The 21,487-nt window shown below is 44.2% G+C and overlaps 1 protein-coding gene across 4 annotated transcripts in view; it reads right to left on the bottom strand.

The window, feature by feature from the left end:
- Positions 1–21,487, bottom strand: part of ZBTB38 (zinc finger and BTB domain containing 38) — a 253,950-nt gene that overhangs the window by 231,606 nt on the left and 857 nt on the right. The window contains exon 1 of one of the 4 annotated variants that reach the window (XM_086943694.1): positions 1,420–1,673. The exons of 1 other annotated variant lie outside the window; for it this stretch is intronic. The gene's annotated coding sequence lies outside the window, so the exon portion shown is untranslated. Of the gene's footprint in view, positions 1–634; positions 774–1,419; positions 1,674–21,487 lie in introns of those variants that run through there. 2 more of the 4 variants (XM_086943697.1, XM_086943696.1) reach the window with 2 other exon arrangements.

Here is a 21,487-nt window from a genome sequence, read left to right as displayed (position 1 = left end):
ATACGATCGAAATTTGCAAAAATCGGATCTAGTAAATGACCCGCAGAATGAGTGGGGCCATTGTTCCGCAATTGAACATTAAGTGCTTCTAGGTCAGAAAGAAGATTGAGGATCATAGGGCAGCTAGGATCCTCCAAGTGCAGATTGAGATCCCCAAGAATGGAAAACATAGAAGCTTCCATTAGAAATGGAGCAATCAGCTCTGACAAAGCAGCCGCCCCAGCCGCCCCAGGTGGGCGGTAGATCAGAATTCCAGTGAATGTAATTTGGGGAGTCAGAGTAAGTTTAAAAAGACCAGCTTCGCAGTTGGCAAAATTAAGATCTACCCATTTGCAATGATATGTTTTTTTAAAAATTATTCCTATGCCAACCCCACATTGGTTCAATAGCTATAGCTATCATTGCAAGACAAATTAGTTTTGTAAATATGTGTTGCTCATGAGGGCAATGGGCCCAAAACATTTCAAGCAGCATGAAATGTTCAATTTGAGCTGTTACGTTTCATCATATTAAAGCAATGGTGGTTTGACACCTTCAAAAATCCCGTATATAACACATATGGATTAGATAATATTCAGTGTTTTGGGCGTCACAAGACGTAAAGAAAGCGGCACATAAACACACACACAATTACCTATTTTTAGTCAAAGAACGTTGCAAGCTCGGAAGCCTGGCAAAAGTCGAAATTATTTTCCAGCAGCTAGTCAGAAATTTGCGAAAATCACGTGCCGTCCCATCACGCTGGTTAAAGGTGAACGTGAAGATTACGCCCACCGACGAGACGCGTACAGTGTATTCTGTACGCCTGCCACGCCCTCCCCCTCCTTCGTCATCTCACGCGATCGCAGCACTTTCACCTGCTAGCAAATTCCATGTTAAAATAATAAATTCATATTTTATTTCTTCAAAGTTGTTTAGCACGGTAAAAACAAACCCGCAACGTGTGTCTGACTAAAATAACTCTTTGGGCATATGCTTTCGAGACAGTCTTCCCAAAAACATGGCGATCCCAGTATATTTTTTTTAAATGGAGATCTGCGGGGAGTTACCCGGACACCTCTCGTTTGTGTGTCCGCCATTTAAGATGGCAGCCTGCATTGTTTTTAAGCCGTCGTCAGCTGTTTGCTTTTATCTACGTGTGCAGATATGTGGCAAGCACACCCAGTCGGCAGATTGCTATAGACGGCAGAACTGCTGCTGCTGACTGGGTGAGGGGAGAACGCAAATTACAGCTGCTGCCAGTTTAGCACTCCTGTTGTTCAGGATCATTTCATATAAAAATACGCAGAATCTGACAAAATGTATTCAGAATAGGAGTAGGGAAACAAGATTTCCACATTTACATTCTGGAGCACGCTTTGACACATATGTTAGAATGTTACACACGCAAGCCAGTTTTTCAACCGCTAAGGCACATACCTTGGCCGATGGCATTGTCACATGCGGGTAGGGTTTCCTTCCTGGAATACATGGGACGTGCTTTGACAAACCAGGAACAGCACAATCCAAGGGAATTTCTCCGCGACATGTACTCACGTGTGCAGCGACATCATGTGCGGTGTTACAGCGCATTCGACGGCGAGCACATTGGCTTATTTGGAATCCATTTCACTAGAGTGCAAGGCCAGTAAACACAACAAAACTGCAAAGCTTCTTCTCTCGCTCTCTCTCTCTCTCTCTTTCTTTCCCCGCCTTCTCCTAACCGGTCATTGCTATGACTCAGCAGCATGACATACACTTCCTAGTCATTATGCGCCTCTCTCAGCTTCTAATGCTTGTCAACCGAATAGATTAACTCTGCAAGGTTATGGATTCTGCCTGTGCAGGCATTTACGCAATGTAGGGTGTATGCACTTCTGCTATTTGTGTGTAGGGTTTTGAATTTCATCAAATAAAACATGCTTGGAGTAAACGTATGTCTCATTGTTCTGTTGAATTCAGAAATATACGCAGCGGTTTACTGCAGTTTGAGCTGGAAGACTGTTAACGGCTGTGCAAATTCCCACCAATCATTGAAGCTTTCTAAGAATGTATATCATGAGGGTCCTTTTGCGCCAGTTTCCTCCTGGAAATTCTGAGGCCTTCCTTATATGTATCGATTTATTTGCAACATTGATTTCACTTTCTGTTGCAATAACCACTCACAGCACTCTGTCCATCTGATCCACTTTCTTCCCCTTTTCAGTCCTCTAATACCACTCTGTCCACATACATAATGGGGCCGATCCACAAAAATATTTAGGAGTACAGGAAGTAGTACTACAGGATTAACCCTTTACATACTCTTAGAGGCCTTTGTGAATCAGCTCTCAAACGTCCAACTCCCTATTACTAGAAGTACAAAGAGAACACAGTCCTTTTCTATTTGTACTAATTGTATATGAACATTCCCTGAATATTCCCGTTTTATTCCCATTTTAGATGTTTTACAGGCAATTCACAACACATGGAATATTCATTTGATGTATTCCAAAATGACTTTATGAATACCCCACCCCTTATCGTTAAAATAAGAATGGCATAATGGGTTAATTTATGAATTCATATTGACAGCCTGTTCTAGCCCTCGAGGCAAAGGTGACCGAGACTTGAAGCGCCAAGCAGCACAACATAAAACAAACTATAAAGGTCATGTTGCCAACTGTGTTTCCTCAAAGGAGTGTAATCAAACAGAATTCCACCAACATCCTCATTGTTTCAATTTTTTTAAAACAGCAACATCAATTGCAGTTGAGGGACAGTCAACATTGTATGTTGGCCGGCACAGAGGGGGATTAGCTATGGTCCTCACCTTCGTCAACCGCCTATCGCAGAGAAAGCCCATTTGACCAAAAGTAGGGTGTTGACCACATTTATCATTGGACCACGAAGGGGGTGGGATCTCGTAAGGCTCAGTACTGAGAAATGGCTAAGAAGGAACAGGCTAGGCTGGTCCTGCCTTTTCAGGCATTTGATGGTTCTGTTGTCATCCCCCATCCATCATGTTTTTTGTGTGCTGGTAGTGAAGATAGATGCCAACGGAGAAAAGGTACCTAAAACCAGTTTCTCAAACCATAGCACAGCTCCCCATCATTATGTTTAATCCAAAGCAAATCAATCACTCCATCTCTTGATCTTTCTTTAAAAATAAGAAAATAAAAATAAAAGTACAAATCTACTTGAAAGAAAAAGAAAGCATCACAGCAATTAGTCTGCACTATGCAGCATGCATGCATGCTTTACTGAGTGAAGTTAAATCCAAAATAAAGATTAAAGACCAAGATTGCCTCTTTCTTCCGAACTGTTCCGACTAGCTCTCATTTTCACAGCATGTGTGACCACGAAAGGAGGAAATTGACCTAAAATGGTCTTATGTGTGATCAAGTAGCTCAGAAGTAAGTTGCCTCCCTTAGTGATGTATAATATAGATTTGTACAGCGTAACAGTTGCCCACGTGCATCAAGGCGCTTCTTACCATTCCCGACAGTGTACCTGAACATGACCAGATGACGGGGTCAACCACAAGGAAAAGAGCAAGGCTTTCAAGGCCTTCTTAAATGACATACGGAGCTTCATACCGGTCAGATGGAGGGGTAGGGTGTTCCAGAGCTTGGCCGCTGCGAACGAAAAAACTCTACTTCCCCATCTCATTCTGCGAACTCTGGGGGTGACCAATAAATTGTGACTTGCCGATCAGATAAATCTACTTGGAGAATACCACTGAAACAAGGATTTGTTTCCTCCTGGGCTTGCACTGTAACAATTAGCAAATGCCAAGTTGTGATTATTTGCAATTACTTTGCACACATCCAAATACACACTTCAGCAGGAAGACAAGGAAATGAAACTGTTTTAAGGCAAAGGTACCTGCTAAAACTGTTGACTTCAACCTTGGACCTGTTACAGATGGTCTTGATGGTCTCGTAACCAGGGTAAGTGTCTGATTAGAGTCTGGGGGAAAGGTATTCATTATGCACCTTAAATGATTTTCATGTTTTTATGTTCAGTGAACTTCCACCAAAATTATGGTTAAGCATTATCAAATACTCCTGTTGAAAGGACAGACTGCTATGGCTGCTTCCAGCAGTTTAATTCCTGGTGGTGAAAGCAGTGTGCAATCTGAAAGGGGGCAATAAAAAGGTGGGCACTGTGTATGTCTCTCAGGAACAGGACGGTGGACCAGTTTTTATTTACAGAAGTATTCAGGGTTGGCTCCTAACAACCATGGCTTGCATGTCTGCAATTCTGGCAATAACACAAATTAGTGCATAAGCACAGGCCCATGCTTTAACCTAGATAACAAAAGTCATGGTGCACCTGTAGATCCAGGGAGCGGGGTAGGGGGGTGCTGGCATGAAGCACTGCTTCCGCTTTTGTTACAAGGGGCCGATATTGCAGCACTGCTGCAAAACTGTCCCCCAGGGACAAAACCGTCCCCCATCCCTCCCGCCCACCGGGGAAATGCCCGGTATCTGCTACAGCCAGTCCGGCCCTGTAACTGACAATGATTAGGGAAATCCTCCATCTCCTTCTCTATCAAAAAACTATTAATCGGGGAGGAGCTTCGCGGGCAACCAAGATGGCCGCGTAAGCTCGGAGCTCCGCGGACCTTCCGATCCTCCTCAGATATCCTGTCTGAAATCCTGATCCACAAGGGTGGATTCCTATTGCTGATGGTCTACTGAGGCGAGAACTGTTTTCCGATTTCAAATCGGTGCTTCCTACGCTGGGCTACGTCGAGTGGAACTCCGTGCCAGTGCTGTGCCATTGTCTCTCCGGACTCCGTCACTCCGCACGATCGATTTGCGGAGTGACTGCCTGTCGTCTCTGCTGGCGGAATACTAGCGCCCACAGTGCGCTCTCAAGACGGCCTGATCTCCCTGTCCAGCTCGGAAAACTCTATCTTGCTCGTTGGGCTCGGGCTTGACTGGCACAGCCCTTTGTTCTCATCGGTCCCAACATGGCGGGCAGAGGGGACCCCGACAAGACATCGAGCAAAGGCGTCCGCGGGAAAGCACAGTCGCAACAGAACAGGATTGAGCGCTATACCCAGCCGAAGACGCCGCCTGTTACGGGAGCCTCTGCCAGGAGCCTCCCACCTACGGGCTCGCCAGACGGCTCCAAGCCTACCCTGAGCGACATTATGGGAGCCATCACCAGTTTCCGGGCTGACATGCAACAGCAACATGAGGTCTTGACACACAAGGTGGACACTATGGCCGTTGACCTGACTCTTATTAGAGCCGACCTGGGCAAAACTAATGATCGTGTCAAAACGTTGGACATTAAGACCTCCAGCCTGACGGCCGACGTCTCGGACCTGCAAACAGAGGTCCGGAACCTGCGGATGAGTGCGGATCAATTCTCCAGGAGGTTGGAGGACTTTGAGGGTCGTGCCAGGCGGCAGAACGTCCGCATTGTCGGTGTCCCGGAGGGCTCAGAAGAAGCGGCGACGGACCTCTTTGTCGAAGACCTTATAAAGACCCATCTGGCACCGTCTGGCCTTAGCAACTTTTTCTCGGTGGAGCGAGCCCACCGGGTGCCGGGTGGCCCGCCGAAGTCGGGCGTGGCGCCTAGGCCCATTGTGGCACGACTTCTCAACTTTCGTGACCGGGATGCGGTCCTGCAGGCATCCAGAGGACATGGACCGCTCAAGTACCAGAATGCCGAAATTCATTTCTATCCTGATTTTACCAGGACGGTACAGCGGCAGCGCCAGAGCTATGCCGGGGTGAAGTGGAGATTGCGTGATATGGGATATAAATATTCCATGATGTTTCCTGCCAAACTCTGGATTGAACATGAGGGCCGAGCCCTTTTCTTTGACTTTGCCGAGAATGTGAGTGACTGGTTGGACACTTTGTCGCCGCGTCGAGACTCCCAAGACGACCACGATGGAGGCGCGGCTGGTGGCCCGGATCTATGAGACTTGGCTCTGCGGTGGGGAAGTACCGGTGCTTGGTCTTTCCGCCTCATGTGACTATTGGGTATTGTTTTAATTGACCCTGTTGACTTTCCTGTTGATACATGGAGGGTGGCGGGGGGTGTTCGTGGAGATTCCTTACTCCTCTGGGTCTCTTTTTGTAGAGTAGTTATTTGGGGCGACAGGCACACTGCTGGTTGGGGGGGGCTTTTTAGTCTTATGCAGGGGTGCAGGGTGCAACTATGCAAGTTTATTTGTGTGTTCGTTCTTTCTCTTCTTCTTTCTTTGGGCAATGGAGTGTGTTTACTACTGTTTACTTGATGATCGAGTTGGCTGGGGTCGGGTGGGATGGGTTGCGGGACGATGGGGGGTAGGAAATTGAAAGTGATCAGTTGGAATGTCAATGGGTTGGGTGACCGTGTTAAGAGAGGGGTGGTGATTCAACTGATTAAGAGACATATGCCCGATATTGTGCTTTTACAGGAGACGCATTTGGTGGGGAACTCCTGCAAGGCCCTTAATCGTAAAGGCTACAAAATGGTGGCCCACTCTGGGTTCTCTTCGGACTCTCGGGGGGCGGGTATCCTGGTGCATGCGTCCCTTCCCCTTGAGATAGACGTCACTGTGATCGATGAGAGGGGACGCTACGCCGCGGTGGCGGGAAGATGGGAGGGGCGTTCCTTAGCGCTACTTTCGGTTTATGTTCCCCCGGGCCTGCAATCCAGTACCTTCCAAGACCTTGGTGGCGCCATTTTGTCCCTGCCTGCGGGCCTATTGATAATGGGGGGTGATTTCAACTCAGTCTGCTCTGGCTCCCTGGACCGCCAACCGCCGAGAGATCTCCGCAGGTCCCAAATGTGGTTGCCTTCCTTCCTTGATTCTATGGGGTTGGTGGACAGTTGGCGACTGTTACATCCCATGCTCCGCCAATTTTCCTTCCTATCGAGTGCCCACGGGAGTCTGTCCCGTATAGACTACGTCCTTACCCTGGCTGCGCATGCGCCTGCCGTGTCCGAGGCCCGTTTTCTGGCACGGGGTATCTCCGACCATTCCCCGCTGTGGGTCTCGTTTGATTTTAACATTGTCCTGTCTGACCGTCCGGTGGCGGTGAACCCATGGTATTTCCGTAACCATAAGACGTGTGCGCTTGGCTATCACTTTGTGGGAGGCATGCAAGACGGTTTTGAGGGGTGAGGCCCTTGCTCTCATTGCGGAGGCCAGGCGAGTCAGGGAGGCCGGCCTCGCGCGCATTGAAGATGAGGTTTTGAACCTCGAGTCCCGTTTGGGACCCGAGCCCGACCCTTCTCTTTTGCATGACCTCTCCCTTAAGCAATCGGAATACCACGATCTCGCCACGAATGCTGCTCTTTTACTGGCCAGAGAACAGCAAGGTAGTATTTACGACGTGGGGGACAAGGCCGGAGAGCTACTGGCTTGGTTGGACAGACGCGAGATGGCTAGCCGTGTGGTGCCGGAGATCTTGGGCGATGATGGAATGATCGTCACGGACCCAAGTGCCATTGCCGAGTCTTTCGCTGATTATTTCCGGGGTGTCTATACTTCCAACTCAGACCGCTCCGAGGCTGACTCGGCCGCGTTCCTCTCGGCAATTGACCTCCCTTGTCTTTCTGAGGAGGACCGTGCCGATATAGATCGGGACATATCCGCTGACGAGATCGCCTTGGCGATCCGTGCATTACGCTCGGGTAAAGCAACTGGCCCTAATGGTATCCCGGTCGAGTTATATAAAATTCGACCGGATGTGGTATCTCCGTATCTGCGTACTATGTTCCTGAGGGCTCGGGAAGAGGGCCTCCTCCCCTTGGATCAGCGGTTGGCCACCATCGTGGTTATTCACAAGGAGGGGAAACCGAGAGATGTTTGCAGATCCTACCGTCCCATCTCTCTCCTCAATGCGGAGCCTAAGATCCTAGCCAAATTGCTTGCCAATCGGTTGATTGAAGTAATCGGTGATTTGGTGCACCCGGACCAATCGGGCTTTATTCCTCGCCGTAACACTGCCCTTAACCTGCGTCGGCTTCATGGTGTCATGGCCAGAGCTCACACTCTGGAAGAACCGGCGGTGCTTGCTTCCCTTGATGCCACGATGGCCTTTGACTCCCTTGAGTGGAGTTACCTTTGGGCGGTGCTAGCGAAGCTTGGCTTCGGACCGGGCTTCCTGAGTTGGGTGCAACTTCTTTATGCTTGCACGTTGGCTAATGTTGCAGTCAATGGCCACACGTCGGCGTCCTTTGCTCTCCACCGAGGTACCAGGCAGGGATGCCCCCTGTCACCTCTCCTGTTTGCGCTGGCTTTGGAGCCACTCGCGGCCATGATACGTGTAAACCCGGACTTGAATGGTATCACTTGGGCCCCGGGCTTTGAGGATAGAGTTTCCCTATACGCAGATGACATCCTGCTCTACCTTACTTCTCCCTGCAAGTCACTCATTGTAGCATGCGACGTGCTCAGGCTGTTTGGACGCCACTCTGGTCTGTCATTAACTGGGCTAAGTCTTCCCTTTACATTCTAAAGGGGGACACGCCGCGCCTCCCTAGAGGCTGCAATATCCAGCTGGCCGGACAGAGCTTTAAGTACCTGGGAATATACGTCTCCAGTAGTTCAAAGGCGCGTTATGAACACAATCTCCTTCCCCCTCTCCAGCGGCTGCGGAGAGATGTGGATAGTTGGCGCTAGCTCCCGCTCTCTCTCCTGGGCCGGGCGGCGTTGTTTAAAATGATGTCCTTGCCCAGGTTCCTGTATGCCCTACAGAACACTCAGGACTCGGTGCCGGCCCGCTATTTTCGAGAAATTGAGAGCTTGCAACGCGCCTTGCTCTGGGAGGGTCGACCCCGTGTCGCCATTCAGAAGCTCACATTGCCGTGGTATGACGGAGGTATCGCCTTGCCGGACGTACGGCGTTACTATTGGTCCTCTCAGCTTACTGCCATCAACCATGGTTTTTATGGCCCCGCGGACAGCCCAGGCTACGCAATGGACAGATGGCTTCTGCGCGGTGGCAACTACTATCGCGCCCTGTATTCCAGATCCTTCGATCGGCGCCTTACGGGCCCGACCAAGGCAGCGGTTCACACCTGGCGGATGATTACTAAAGCACAGGGTTGGCAGGGCAGACTGACTAGATTCACCCCACTGTACGACTCTGATATCCTGGGCAGACTGTGGCACACCAAGGGTTTTGATAAATGGGATCACATTGGTATCTCCAGGGTGGACGACATGGTTGTTAAAGGAGAAGTTAAGACCTTTCCCCAACTGCAGGCCGAGTATCACTTGGGCGGCTCGGAGTTTTTCCGCTACGCCCAACTGAGGCACGCGTTGATTTCTGCTAGGCCAGCGGAGGGAGAGATCCCCGAAAGTTCCCCCTTGGAGGACAGGATTCTGGACGGCCATATGCCTGACAGCGCTATTTCATTGTCCTATAAAAAACTGATAAATGTTCGAACTGATCTCCTCCTGTGCTTGAGAGAACAATGGGTGGCTGATGGCCTGGAACTTGACGACGAGGACTGGCAGAGTGCAGTGTCCTCCCCTAAGGAGGTCGCCATCTCCTCGCGTCTCCGACTGGTGCAGCTCAAGATCCTTCACCGGGTGTATGTCACCGGCCCCCGGCTTGTGCACATGGGCTTCTCGCCTGATGGCCTTTGTCGTCGTGGTTGCGGGGTTCTCGCTACCTTTATGCATATTCTGAGGGAATGCCCCGTTATCGCCCCTTACTGGGCGAGAGTACACCGGATTATGGGAGAGGTGACTGGTGTTGAGTTGGCTGCGGAGGCGCGGAGGTGCCTCCTCAACGTCTGGGAACCGACTGATTACAACACGGCGCAGACCCGTTGGGCGACACTAGGCAATATGATTGCTAAGCGAATATCGCTCAAAAGTGGGGTGCGGCCACGGCCCCCCTGGTGGTACAATGGAAAGCCAACATGGATTGGTGTATGCTCAGAGAAAAGACGGTTTATGCTGCCAGGGGGAGGCCTCAGACGTGGAACAAAGTGTGGGGAGCATGGAATGCATACAGGGGTGACATGTGCTTACCACCGGAACCTATTCCCCGGGACGAACATCTATCACCGTAACCTGTGACACCAACTGTTTTATGCTTATTGTATTTCTCCTGTTCTTACCTTCCCCCCCTCCCCATCCTACCATTCATTCTTTTATCGATTCTCTACCTGTCCTCCTCTGCCTCTGACCGACTCATACACGTCCTCGCTACTCCACTGCCTATCTTCTGCGCCCTTTGGCGTTTCTTTCTTGGTTTGGTTATCTTTTATAAAATAATAAAAATCAACCTGCAATGTTCTGATGTAAATCGCCTTGCACTATTTTCCTCCTGTTACTATGCTGCCTTGCCTCCGGGATGTTAGGCTGAATAGCTGTGTGCTCTTTTATAATAAAGGTTTTAAAACACTTTAAAAAAATAAATAAATAAATAAATAAAACTATTAATCAAACTGTAAAATTTGCTAGATTTGATTATATCAACTCCTCTTATTTCGGTCATCCCAAATACTTGCTTTGTCACCTCTAGCTGGGCCTGAACTTGGCTGCAAGGGTTCTGCTTATGATTCCCCACTGTTTGCATATTTCAGATGGTGTATTGCTCTTACACTGGTTTCCCAATGTATCCTGCAGCTGTACATGACTCTGCTTTCGCTACAGGCCTTTCATGCGCTGGGTCTGATCTCTCTGCATTACAAATGTATGCGTTACATGCCTTTTCACACTCTGCTGTTTCCCTAAACTCTTAAAATACAGAAGAAAGCCATAGGAAGTCATAGAAGGGAGATTATTTTCTTTTTTGACACTCACGGGCTCGACTATCTAACAGCGAATTATATAAATAACTATCATCATCATTGGGAGAAGCCGGCTTACAGCTGCCAGAAGGAAGGAAGATGGGGCTGAAGCAGAACTGTCTACCATCTGCTTCAGATGAGTACTAACGTTTATAGTGAGTGTCTGCTCCTGGGAATGAAAGTTCTTTAAAAAAAAAGACCCGGAGGAGGCTAGCTCGGACAGGGTAAAAAATGGGTATTATTTAAAAAAAATGTCTTGTTGTAACATAAATGTTAATAGCAATAAAAAACATTTAGGTTCTGCTGTTGTTGCTATCTAAGCAAATGACAACCCTAACCCCATACTCTGACGGTGTCATAGGAAATGATTTCACCTGACTGCACCCAAAGATACATCAGAAAGTGACTTAACATGGCCTATGATATGCTACTTATTTTACTTCTGGAAGTCAGAGGGCATACTAGTTGTGTGAGTCGACTCTAGATTCCAGAAAAACTGGACGAGTCCAGAGTCACTTCTTGTTGAAATCCAAACTGATTCCACCCACATTTTGTCTAGACTTGAATACCCAACGGGGGGAAATGCCAAAGCCATGTTCTTGACAGAATTCAAATTTGGTAATATTGTGAGAACAGCTACAGTTGGTGACCTTTTAATAATTCCCTAACTTGGATGGGACTATTGATAACAGCCTTACGTCCTGACTTAAGGTCTTATTACGACTATAGTGGTCTTATGGACTGCCGTATCAGCGGTGGTAGTGCGGGCAACACCACACTGGCGGTCTGAACAACCTATTATGGGTTGGGCAGTCGGACCACCGAAGGACTGCTGCAACCGCAGGGGATCTATGATCCCTTGGTGGTGTTGCAGCAGTGTGAGGAGGCAATATTATGGCGCTGCCGCACGGTCAAGCATATTACAAGTTTCCTCACTGCCCTCCTTTTTTATGGTGGTGAGCCCACCATGAAAAGGGTGGCTGTGAAGAAACTAAGGGGACCCTCTGGCTACCTCATGGTGTGCCCCCTGTAGGTATGCACCACCTTTCCTGCACGGCATGGACTGTATAGTCCATGCCATGCAGGAACGTGCTTTGGCGCTCCCACAGCATTGCCTTTTTAAGACTCACATACTAGCCTTTGAAAGGCACCGCTACCGCAGGACCACCCGCACCGGATTTAACTCAGAATCCGGTGGGCGGTCTGCCTATGCATTTGGCGGTGCAGCAGTGGGGAACTGGTGTGGCGACCAGCATGCCCGACTACTACACCACTTAGTTATTCCCATACTGACACGTGTCAGTGTTTCACTTAGTCAAAGCTCCTCTTAATGTCCATAATCTCTCTGCAATTTAACAGTGTCTCACCTTTCTCATCTCTCGATCATTTTCTCAAAAAGTCATGTTACAGAGGTGTTCTCAAATTTCATCTATTATACACAAAAATGTCAATGGAAAAATCCTTAATGTTTCTCAATAGAATTCCTACACTAATATATTTGATAATAGTAGAGATAATTTTAAATATTTGGCGAGGAATGCCTGTCACAATATAAATGTCAATGCACTTTGAAATAAGACAACAGATCGACTTCAGGCTGTATCATGGCCCATTAAAATAAAGTAGTTAGAAGAATTTGAAAATGCAATTTATCGTTTTTTGTATGATATGTGCTTAAAATCGGAAGGGCTTGGCAGACAGAAATGTAAGTTCTTATGAAACATGCATTGCCTAAGTCCAGAGTACTAGTAATGACTAAAAAGTTTCTGCTTGCCACTAAGCAAAACAGCCAGCAGAACACTGCACTCACTCCATTCCTTCAGAAACTGAACCAAATGTTGGCCTGCCGAATGGCACATGGCTGCAATGAAAGTCAAAGAAGTGAATGCTCTGAGGCCACCACATGGTGGATTGTAGAGCTTTACAAAAAAACAATAAAATAAAATAAAAAAGCCCTAATGGAAGTTTAAAAAATGCAAGCTAATCCATGGCAATGACAAACTGTTTACTCATGGTGTCTTCGATGGGGTATATTGAACTTATGTTTACAGTGAGCAGAGTAGTTGCACCATATGATTCATAGTAATTTCCTGTTGTATTCTTAGGGATTTTGTAGTTGACTTTAGAGGGCTCATATGTTTCTATTTAGATTGTTTGCAAGACTCTGTATCTGCCTGACTTGAAGGAAGTGTGTTTTTTCTTGTATGGCTGTCTTCCCCAATAACTATAGGCTTTCAGTTCCTAAGGCTGAATATTTTTTCTTGCTAGTTACTCAATCAGCATCGAAGATCTGTGTGTCCCTACTATTTAAACTAGGTTCCTTTATTTATTCTTTACACCTATGAGTGTGTGTATGTTAATATCCAAGAGCAGAGCAGCTATAACAGATCTGAGCTGCAGAGCAGAGTTCACATCAGAACTTACATGCTTATTTGCTCACCTACTAGAGGACAGTGTTGCAAGAACATGAGAAATGACTTCTGTTACTTTCGGGAGCAGCCATGAGCTGGTAGGTGAAAAATAATATGTGTAAAATTGTCAAGATTCATTTGCAGCCTGGCAATTGTTCCTCTGTTTGCTCTAATATTATCTCGCAAACAATTCAGACAGCTCTTAAAATCCTTTGAACTGATTTCTTTAGGTGTCTGCTGTTTTAGGTTTATATTTCAGAAGGGAACATACTGGATTTAACTGGTTTTCCAAATGTTTGTATTGGCATAAAGCTAAAAATACTGGCTAGACCGGTTACAAAAATGGCCAGTTGGCAGCTCTAGTCAAAGACCAAGCTGATTTACTTAAAATGAGATTTTGATGTGTAGAAAAAACCATAGATTTGAATAAACTAAACTGGTTTCAATTAAGCCTTTAGCTTACACCCCTGTGCTGTAAACTGGGCTATTTATTCGAGTTCATCTATCAACTGTTTCCTCCTGAGGTCCTGACCAGAGGTTGAGCAAGTCCCACAGCAGAGGGGCCTTCACTCTGAGAACATTTTAAAAGAGTTCATTTGACTGACACCTGGTTAACAGGCTATAGCAAAAAATGGTGACCCCCTCTAATAATGCTTCAGGCCAGGGAAGAGATGGGATTAAAGTTTACACAATACTGTATATTTCCCTAATAGCCTGTTGTTCATTCTCATCAAACATTGTTCACATACATTTAAACAAACATCTGGGCACAACAGTGACAACTATGATCATCTCATTATTATTTTATTTTATCAAAACTTTCTTTTCTTTTTTTTTGATTAATATTTTCTTTATATTTTTTAGAAACACGTTATGCATAGTTCATCTCAATTTGCAAAGCCATAAATACATTTCTTTTAATCAGTGATTATTCAAATCCAAAAAGTTATATAAAAAAACATAACCAAACCCAATTTATTTTATAAAAAAGACACACACAATCAATACCCCTTGATTAAATTTAATAAATACAATCATACTCCAATCACTCCAACTCATCCACTTACTCACCAACTACATACATCCAGTATCTGTACACAGTTGAGTGCAATATATAACAAAATAGAGAGAGCCCCTGCCACAAATGGAACCAAAATACAGGGCACGAGGCTCAGCACAAGGTTGGTTTAACAGGCCACAGTTCAGTCAGAGTTCCAGATGTTGAAAATGAAAACAAGAGAGGAGGGTACATTACGCAGATGGAGTATACCGTGTAATGCTGGATTATTTTCAGGTTATATGCTTTCCTGAAACCCCAGAATCTGTTTGGGTTGACTTCTTACTTTTTCAGCAATTTTAGTTCCCAAGCCTTGTTGTAATTGATTACCAAAAAAAGTTAGCTTTCGTTTTTACAGTCATTGATGCTAAAACATGATGGTTCCTCATTACATTAAAATTACCTCTGGTGGTAAATTACAGCTTTGTCAAGTTTAACATTTATCCATTTTTGTCATCAAAAATGAAATATCCTCCGGGGTAAATACTGCTTGGGATATTTTAGCAACTAATATTACAGCCCCTGGAGTATGTAATATCACATATTTATCAGCAAAACAAATCAATTTGAAAATAGGGACAAAACAACTTTGCATCATTGCATTAATGTTTAGTGATATCAGGTATGAAGTTCCTTTGAGAGGGTGGGACAAAGAGAATCTGGGACTAGTCGGTTTTATACCCAAAAGGGTAGGAGAGAAGTCCGCTCCTTTTGAAACTGGGGCCCTCACACACCTGAATGGGTGTCCTGCTTCATCATTATTGGGCTTACTCTTCGTCGGGCCGGCTCAGGAATGCCCAAAGGGCACCCTAAAAGGGGCTCTTTATCGTAGATCTTTTATTCCCAAGTCGTGATGTGAAGTGCAGGTGTAGGGCTGTGAAGTGTAGATGGATGTGTTGATGTGCGATGTGCACAGGGGAGTTAAAAAAAGATTAAGTAGTACTCTTTAAATAAATTTTAATAGGCGAGTCTACTTGTCTAACCAAAAACAAGAGAGGCAAACCACTGACATAATGTTCTGTGGTTGCTTCTACAAAACGGTCAACATGTTTCTTGCCTGATGGGTCACATATGTGATCAATTGGCACTACGTCAGGACCAAAAATCGGACTGTCATCTACACAGTGTCTAGAATCCTAGTTATTAGTAGGGGTAGACCAATCACTAAAAACCTAAGGTTGGTGTACCTTTAAAAAAATACCAACCCAAGTATGGAGGGTTTCTGACCTCCTCAAGTTATGGTAGAAGGAAAACTCATATTTAGCTTCAGTTTAAATGCAGCGATTCTGACAAATGACCTACCCTCTCTCGACTAGTCCCAGATTCTCTTGGTCCCCCCTCTCGAAGGAAGTGCATACCTGGTTGATATTACTTGATATTTTAGGGGCTTGTATGCTGGACCTATAAGTACCCCCAGAACCCCACCCCTTTTTTTCGTTGATGATATATTAATGTTCAGTGACCAGCCATAACCAAAACTTCATGCTTTGGGAGTTTACCCATTTTGAGGCCACTGTAGAACTGATCTGAATTTGGGCAATTAATTCCATCAGTTCCGGGCTGGTGTTTTTGTCACTACAAATGGTGGTGGTAACACAATTCTCGTAGTATTCTGCCAGACATTATTTCTTCCTTCTGTAATGGATGGTATTAGCCATCGGTGATAATTACCAAGTACTGCTGACAGGAGTCCAACCTACCTTTCTAAAATGAGGCCACATATGTTCCCTGTGGCAAACAGACCCGTCTTCCAGCTTCATGAAGTCCCTTAATATTTTAGTGCGAATTTAAAGAGACTGTCATAATTATGAACACTTCTACATATTTAAAATATTTCTAGATATTTTAATATAAATATTTATTTTTTTGTTTCTATAACATGTCTGTATAGCTCCATTAGGCTGCCTTTCTTCCACATCGGGACATCATGCATGCACAGAATGGCAAAGTGGGAAATCTATATTTAGGATAAATAATGCCAAGAGTTGTATCAGTGTAGTCGCTCAGTTTCACAGAAAGGCAGTCCTAAATTATGCTGATGATCTATCTGGAGACAGGCAAGGTGTACCCTGATATGAACAAATGAAAGCATCTACAAGTATTTTGCTTCAGAGCTGTAATACCAAATGCAGGCCTTTGCAATTGAGAAGAAGTAAAACTTTTGTCCATCAATTTTTTTTGTTCGTACCAGAAAATATTTACAACAAATGCATATTAAATTTAGGTTCATTAAACAGCATGTGAAATAACATACGATCTAACGTGATAAAAGTACATTACAGTACAACTGATAACTCAATGAAAATACCTTGTACCAACGGTTTAAACTACTGTGTCGATATATATAATACCAAACCTGTTAAATAAATAATTAAAATTAATATTTTGTTCTTTCAACTTAGCCATACCCATTATGTACAGATGGTAAAAGTAGTAGCCCAATCAGGATTTGCACAATTTTTTTATTTTAAGCCCATCTGTACAAGCATTATAATTTACACTTGTAATCATTGTGAATCTATTCTTCGAGAAAACGCAGTGGAATTGAAATAAGGCATTTGAATATTCATAATTTAAGGTTTTTGAAGATTTCAATAACTATTTACGTTTGCACACATGAATGGCTAGCAGATTAGTAGAAGACTAAAATGAGTCCGTTTAGTGATAATTTGTTTACATTCATAGTAGGAAAGTATTAATCTATTTGTAAGACAACATTATTCATCCATTGTCTGAACCCAATACCCATGCCTTTCACTTCACTAAACATGTGTCACTGAGAAAAAACGGAAGAACACCAAAGTATTGATACTTTGATTAAATGCTCAGCGAGGATTGTTGAAATGGGGTTTCCTTTTTTAGCATCGTTATGATGTTATGCACAATTCTTGCACCAAACAGTATCTTTTTTTATAACTTGTGTTTATTTTTCAAACAAGGAATAAAGAACACTCTTATAATAGTGGATCAGAGAGCCAGGCGTACATATTGGTCAATAAAATACAAGCATTCTTGTCAAGTACTATCAATATAGGAACATGCAACTACCATTAGCAAATTGTATAGGCATCCTCTACCCCAACAATCAAGCCAACAACATAATGTCCTCAATTTTGTTTTGCACAGCCATCCAATCTAATAGCTCCCGGTATAATTTCTGAAAATAGGGTAGGTATGATCGTGCAACAGGCTGTAGGATAAGGCCTATGAATGTGAAAAGTAGGTATAGCAGGTTTCCATGGGTCTCTGTGACCTTTGTTAGAAGGAAGGCGCACAAGAAACCCCAGATATCGGAGGACGTGCTGTAGAGCATTAAAGAGAAGAATATACTTCAGTGTTGTCATTACTGAGCACCGCACAGCGTGGTCACGTGGCTTCGGAGGTTGGCCTCTAAGTCACGTCATCACCATACAACTTTTCACCAGTAGCAGTATGGTTGTTAAGTGTCTGGTACGTCTGGAATTTCGGCTGACTTAATAGTTTCTTTCTAGAGGTTCTACATATAAGAGCAGCAAGGCCGGACTGGGAACTCAAAGCAGCCCTGGCAATTTTGTCGGCCCAGCCCCCGAGAGAACGAGTGGGGCAAGTGCGAAGGGGCAGATATTGCAGCACAGCTGGAAAACATGTCTACGGTAACAGAACTGGCCCCACCACTGCAAAACCGGCCCCCACCCTTCCAGTCTCCCAGGGAAACACCCGATGCCCGCTCCGGCAGTCTGGCCCTGAAGAGAAGTACTAGATGACCTGGATAAAGCTGGCCTAGGAGATGTACATCTGCGGCAGACAGAACTCAGGGAGGAGTCAAAGCTGAACAACAATTTCGGAGTGCACCAAGTTCTAGATATGATTTTGAGCTGGAACAGCTTTTGTCTGTAATTTAAAAAAGATTGTGGAGTGGTGTGGCTCACTGGTTAGAGGCGGCAGACCCGGAAGCAGAGAACGGCCCGGAATCAGAGAACGGCCCGGGACCAGGGTTCAATTCCCGACGCGGCAGGGTCATGGACCAGGGTCAGCGGACTCGATAATTCTTGCCTCTGTGCCTACTCTAACCAGGGATCACATTCGGCAACTCTGGGCACTAGTTTGCCTCATCTCTACAACGGCCTCCCACATTCGCCGAGGATGCCTGGTTTCACCTTGGAGATACCCAGTAGGGACCATCTCACAGGGATAGCCAGGACGGGTTCCCCAGCGGTCTACAGCGCCATGACGCCTCAGGGCAGCAGTGCGCTTTACAAGACACATACATTTACATTTATATTTTAAGGGCCTATCCAGTGAATGAGATCACAATATGTCTCAAAACCTAAGCACACACCATCAAACTAAGAACATCCTGGAACTCTTATCGCTGGTGATTTTTCGAGATGCAAGACTGGGTAAAGAGAAGTTTTATTTTTCTCTACACTGGTTGGCCGTCTTAAGGAACTTGCAGTCATCAACCTATGCATTTTTACTTTTGGAATTTCAAAGCAAACATCTGCCTTGGCAGTGTAGTGTATTTACATGGTGCCGCACAATGCTTTTGGCTTTTTTGGTTCCTTACACCATTTAGTTAAAGAATGCGTTTATTTTCAAAGTATTCTGATAATGTCCCCCTTCCTTCCAGTGTATGTGGGATAATGTAATTTACATTACGGACACTAGGCAGCAATATGTAGGCTCTTCGCCAGAAAGCCTAAATAGGGAAATAGTAAGATTGATCAAAATAAAAAGTATAATAAAAAGCTAAGATACATTGATCTAGAATCCTTCTTTTATGAAACCCAAGATATTCAAATATAGCGTCACATAACCATTGGCTGATACAAGTAGGTTATAGTGTACAAATTGTTAAATTAGTACAAATCACCGTCTTTGCATGCTGCATCTCTTCAACAAAGCCGCAAGACTGGTTATAGCTCTGTTGAAGTGCTAGAGTATAGGCATCATTAGCTGGTGCTTATTTAACCATTTCTTCCTCCACGTATTCTCATCAGACGCATCACTGAGTTATTTTTCGGTGTACCTGATATTTAATGAAGTAAGAGCAAGCTTTGATGAAGAGTCCTTTAACTGACCTTTTAAAAATACTTTGCAGACCCTCCCAACCAGCTACAAGCATGAATCCATTTGTGAAATCGTCATTGAGTTGTGCAATTCTAAATATCTGTGAATTTACCTTGTCCTTTTCATTTATTTTATGTGACTGTGTAATCCTTAAAGATGTTCAGAACAAGTATCTATACTGTATTGCAGTAATTCACAGCAGTTTGTAACATATAGCTAATTGTTTAGGTATTGCAGTATTTGATAACAGTGTTGGGAAATTTCAGTGCACCAACACGGGAAGTCCACTCACATTTACCTGCTAAATAACTGTGAGAACCGATTAAGTGAACAAGAAGGGATTCAAAAATCAATATGTATTTACTGAAAACAGCTGCCATGACGCAACTACAGCAGAGCATGAAAAACAAATGTAATGTGGCAATTTTTCAAGGTCAGCAGTTTCACATAAAACAACATGCATTGTGCAAAAAAATGTAAATATCTGAAGCAACTCCAAGTAATTGAATATTTAGGAAAGCTAGTTGTACGCATCCGTGCATAAGTAAGAAGGCCAGTGTGACGTACAAACCTCTCAAAGGAAATTGTGGTGAAAGTAAGTAAATTCCTTGCTTCATCGTATGCAAGACAGTGTTGCATGGACATTACAACTGGTTTGTGAAGCTGTAGTCTAAAACAATATATTTTTCATTTAAATTTAATTTCTGGTATGGATTTATATTTTCAGTAAGCAATATTTATACTTGGCTAAAAAAGAATAACAGGTTTTTTATAGCGTTGTAATTCAATGCAGGCTACAAATTTGCATGGAAGTACGCCTTTTAGTGATCACTTTTCCATTCTCATATAGCTTACATAATAAGAAAATGGCTACCAAGGTACTATACAAGTTTTTTTTTATCCTTTCTCTTCAAACATGTAAGCTCTCTGCAGGTGCTAATCATGTACTGCAGCCATTTTAAAGACGAGGGCAGTGATGTAAAATGGCTGCCAGTGCAATAATATCTCAACCGTGTGAGTTTTTTTCCTTTTCACAATCACGCATTGACACCAAATACTTATCTTAGTGAACTGGGCGGGGTGACTAAGCGGCTCAGCGTGAACATCATTCCACGCAGTGTTGACGATTGACAGAAATGCATCCTATAAGGCATATGAAGTATTTACTTAAACATATCAATGTGTATGTTATAGTTTTATTTTAGAAAAGAATGCTGATTTGAACGCTCTGTATTTCTTGTTTGTAGAAAGCATTGCTAAGATCATGTTAGAATTTGTGAGTCTATGAACAATTTACTTTCTTTTTTGTTTCTAAGTACTGTAACTTCCTAGACCAGGCTGTAGATGAACTCATGATCCTTGTCTTTGGAGATCCCCTGGTCCACTACCAAGACACACAGGTAGTACACAAGGCATGCTGAATGACATTTTCGCAAACGGAGAAACCTATGTACTACATTTGAATCTACATAAACCCGCTTCCTTTAAAGCGCAAACACTGTCAGTGGCTCTTAAGCCTGAGCAAATTTCATGCATGCATTTCTAAAGATTATATATTTTTGTTTATCATCTACTGCATAGTAAATAAAAAAGTAATCTCAATTCAAAAATCTATTCAATATATTTTTAAATGTCTGTTGCGAGCTTACAGTAGGGGGTGTACTGTCTTTGAATCTATGTTATTTTACCTTTTTGCAAGATCAGGTTGCCATGGAAACTGGTTGCGGCCCAGTATTAATACAAAAATGCTTCAAAATATTGATGTGATACAAAAGGGATTGGCTTTACTTAAATGTTTAAAGAACGGTTTGTTTTTAGTTGGCTTCTTAATTCTATTCCATTCTCTCACCAATGTAGCATTAAATGATGAGAAATTCTCAGTAGTTTAATGTGTCCAGTTGGCACCGACAAGGCCTTCCCAACCCATCAAGCCCCTTAGAATAAGAAATCAACTGATACAAATTAATGGCTGTATTTGTGTGTCGAACAAGGCATGAAGGGAACAGCTGTTAATGCAAACAGGTTTCCACGTAGCGCTCTAGAAAGGCAGGATAAACGACATTTCCAAATTAAGAAACAAAGTGTGAAATAATGCCTAACAGCTTTTTACACTATGGCCACAAGGCTCCTCTATTGATATATTTATCTCTTTTTACAATAAGCTCCAGCATGTTCTATGATTCATTTTGAAAACTGTGACCCCCCCCTTTGGGTTCTCAGGCTAGATTTAGCGGAACATACTCAG

The sequence above is a fragment of the Lissotriton vulgaris genome, chromosome 11 (assembly GCF_964263255.1).
Source record: "Lissotriton vulgaris chromosome 11, aLisVul1.2, whole genome shotgun sequence".
NCBI lineage: Eukaryota > Metazoa > Chordata > Amphibia > Caudata > Salamandridae > Lissotriton > Lissotriton vulgaris.
This window is presented reverse-complemented; position numbering and strand designations above follow the sequence as displayed.